Source organism: Juglans microcarpa x Juglans regia, chromosome 2D (genome assembly GCF_004785595.1).
Source record: "Juglans microcarpa x Juglans regia isolate MS1-56 chromosome 2D, Jm3101_v1.0, whole genome shotgun sequence".
NCBI classification, from domain to species: domain Eukaryota; kingdom Viridiplantae; phylum Streptophyta; class Magnoliopsida; order Fagales; family Juglandaceae; genus Juglans; species Juglans microcarpa x Juglans regia.
In genome coordinates, this window is record NC_054596.1 from 29553921 (window position 1) to 29556112 (window position 2192).

The 2192-nt window shown below is 39.0% G+C and overlaps 1 non-coding gene across 1 annotated transcript; it reads left to right on the top strand.

The window, feature by feature from the left end:
- The first annotated feature begins 774 nt into the window (after positions 1–774).
- On the top strand, positions 775–913 carry LOC121251338. The gene has a single exon (XR_005938004.1). It is a non-coding gene; the product is annotated as a small nucleolar RNA Z247 (small nucleolar RNA).
- Positions 914–2192: the final 1279 nt, after the last annotated feature.

Sequence of the window (2192 nt, forward strand, 5' to 3'; positions counted from 1 at the left end):
AAGATCAAGCACAGAAGCAGAATACAGGTCTATGGCATTCACTGTGGCTGAACTCTATTGGCTTCACATCCTCTTGAAGGAGCTGCACATACCACTAACTAGTGCTCCATGTCTACGGGTAGATAATCTTGGTGCTTTGGCTCTATCTTCTAATCCAGTATTTCATGCACATACCAAACATATTGAGGTCGATTATCATTTTATCAGAGAGAAGATCTTTAACAAAGACATACAAGCAGGTTACATCTCTACAGCAGCTCAACCTTCAGACATTTTTACAAAGGGTCTCACTTCAGCCAGATTTTTGTTCCTTCGTGATAAGCTGATGGTTCGAGATCTTCCCATCACCTTGAAGGGGGATGTTAGACATATCAGCTCCGAGATATCAGGACCTCATCAAGATCAATCTGTTACGATGGTTACCTAGTTGTTGACGTAGTTATCTAGTAAATCACTGCAGATTTCATCAGTATTCTGTTAATGTTTTATAGTTATCTAGTTATCTAGTTCTGTTAGTAGATGTTTAAATATTTGAATTGTTGTATCTATCTAGATAACATAATTTGAACTACTTTGTACTCATCTATATATATATGAATACACTCAAGTAACTGGTATTCAATTGGAGCCAGACTTCATTTTATTTTGGTATTCTGACTTCGCATTTCCCATCTCAAAAGACAGCTTCAAACATTGCAGCAGGGCACTAAAACCTGCTCTGATTACTTGATCCTTGCCAAAAACTGGTCTGACCAGCTCACAGCAGCAGGTAAACCTATTGATGAGGAAGACTTGATCTCCTATGTCATCGGGGGTCTTAATTCCATTTATAATCCTTTCATCACATCTCTTAATTTTGCCACTCGAGACAAATCAATTTCATTTGATGATTTTCAAACTGAATTGCTCAATTATGAGCAATTACTTGAATCTCAAAACAAGACCCTTCCCAGTGATAACACTCAGTTTGCTTTCTTCACAAACAAACCAAAGTTTACCCATGGCAAGAAATCCAAATACCCCACCCAGCAAGGCAAGTCTTCCAACTATAATCGACCTCCTGCCAGTTCACATCCTAGCAACTTCTCCCTTAAGCCACCATCATCCAGCAGCCCCTTCACCTCCACCAAATTCCCACCATGCCAAATCTGTGGCAAAAATAACCATCAAGCCCTTGATTGCTATCACAGGATGGACTTTACTTACCAAGGTCGACATCCACCAACTCAGTTGGCAGCTATGGCTGCCCACACTCATGGCACACAAGAAGTTGAAGAACCTTGGTATCTTGACAGTGGTGCCAACAACCACATTACTTCTGAATTGGACAACTTGACTCTACAACAACAGCCTTATCAGGGCAAAGATCAGGTCACAGTGGGCAATGGAGGAGGCTTGCTCATCACCAACACTGGTTCTTCTATGCTCCTTAACTCCAAAAACAAGTTTCTTTTACACAATATCTTACATTGCCCTAATGCATCTTCTAATCTTTTATCCATCCAGAAATTTTGCAATGACAATGATTGTTACTTTGAGCTCACATCATCTCATTTCTTTGTGAAGGACCTACAGACCAAGGAAATACTTCTTCAAGGGCAGAGTGAAGCTGGATTGTATCCCATATATCTTAAGCAGCTGAAACTCAAGAAATCTAATCCTAAAGCGCTCATATTTCCTCTTTCACTGCATTACAAGGTGTCAAAGCTCCAATAAACATCTGGCATTCAAGATTAGCTCATGCCTCTGAGTCCACAGTTGCTAGGGTCATTCGAGAAGCTTTGCTTCCTATTTCTGGTCCTGTAAAACATAATAATCTGTGTGAGTCTTGTCAAGTTGCTAAGAGTCACAAACTTCCATTTTCCGAGTCCAATAACAGATCCACACATCCTCTTGAGTTAATACACTCAGATGTTTGGATCTCTCCAGTTGCTTCTCTCAGTGGATGTAAAATCTATGTTATATTTATTGATGATTTTTCCAAATTTACCTGGTTGTTTCCTTTGAAATTTAAATCTGATGTATTCTCTTGTTTTCTTTAGTTTAAACAACTTGTTGAAACTCAATTTTCTGGAAAAATCAAACAACTTATGACTGACAATGGTGGAGAATACCTCTTTACTAATTTCAAAAATTTCCTCTCTGTCAATGGAATTTTACATAAGCTCACTTGTCCTCATACTTCTGAGCAA